We start from the raw sequence: 1,288 nt of genomic DNA, 5'->3' as shown, positions 1-1,288 counted from the left end.
ATGGGAAGGGGATAAACATTACCCAGTGGTGTGCACATCTGGAGGAAGTGTGAGCTGATAGTCACCTGGATCTGCTGTGGGGACTTAAAGGGGAAGCATAAACCCAGGCTTGGCTTTGTCTTGGAGGCCGGATCTAGAAGACTGCAGTGGTCTTGCACATTGAGGCCCACCCCAGGCCCTGGAGGCGGGAAAGCTGGGGCCCTGCAGGCATCGCCCAGACCTTAAGTGGCGTTGCCCTCTACCTTCCCTTCCCACCCAATCCTTGTGCTCTCCTGAGGGCAGTGCGGTGAGTAATGGGACTGTGATGAGAGAGCAGCCTGCATTGGCTAGGGCCTGGTGTCCACACTTCCCAGGGGCCCTGGAGGAGGAGGAGGCTGGGGAAGATGTGTAAGGACTAGAATTATTGGTTCTCAGAGAGACAGATCTGGTTTCCATTTTCTCAATTCTGACAGGTTGGGGTCACCTTTGAGGACATTGCCCTGTACTTCTCCAGGGAGGAATGGAGCCTCCTTGATGAGGGTCAGAGACAGCTATACCTGAATGTGATGCTGGAGAACTTTCAACTTCTGTCCTCCCTGGGTAAGACCCTCACTGTCACCAGTGACCTGGACTTGGCAAATCGGTTCCAGCAGTACATCATAAAGATCATACACCATGACCAATAGGATTTATCCCAGGGATGCAAGAATGGTACAATATCCGCAAATCGATAAACGTGATACATCACATAAACAAACTGAGAGATGAAAACCACATAGTCATATCAATTGATGCGGAAAAAGCATTCGACAAAATCCAACACCCATTTTTGATAAAAACTCTTAGCAAGGTGGGAATAGAAGGATTATACCTCAACATAATAAAAGCCATATATGACAAACCCACAGCCAACATCATACTCAATGTGCAAAAACTAAAACCATTTCCCTTAAGTACATGAACAAGACAGGGATGCCCACTCTAATCATTCCTGTTCGACATAGTACTGGAAGTATTAGCCATTGCGATTAGACAAGAAGAAGAAATAAAAGGCATCCAAATTGGAAAAGAAGAAATAAAACTGTCCTTATGCGTAGATGACATGATATTGCACATGATAAAATAACCCTAAAGACTCCATCAAAAAACTATTAGATGTAATAAATGAATTGCTCAATGTAGCAGGATGCAAAATTAATGCCAAGAAATCTTTGGCATTTCTATATACCAATAGTGAACTTACAGAAAGAGAGACTAAAAAAGCAATCCCATTTACCATCACACCAAAAAATTGAAATTCTTATTTATA

General features: G+C 44.2%; 1 pseudogene; it reads left to right on the top strand.

The window, feature by feature from the left end:
• Positions 1-1,288, top strand: part of LOC106725260 — a 38,402-nt pseudogene that overhangs the window by 1,325 nt on the left and 35,789 nt on the right.

This window comes from Myotis brandtii, unplaced genomic scaffold (genome assembly GCF_000412655.1).
Source record: "Myotis brandtii unplaced genomic scaffold, ASM41265v1 scaffold150, whole genome shotgun sequence".
Classification (NCBI taxonomy): domain Eukaryota; kingdom Metazoa; phylum Chordata; class Mammalia; order Chiroptera; family Vespertilionidae; genus Myotis; species Myotis brandtii.
Note: the sequence above shows the minus strand (reverse complement) of the source record. Positions and strands in the feature narration are given on the sequence as shown.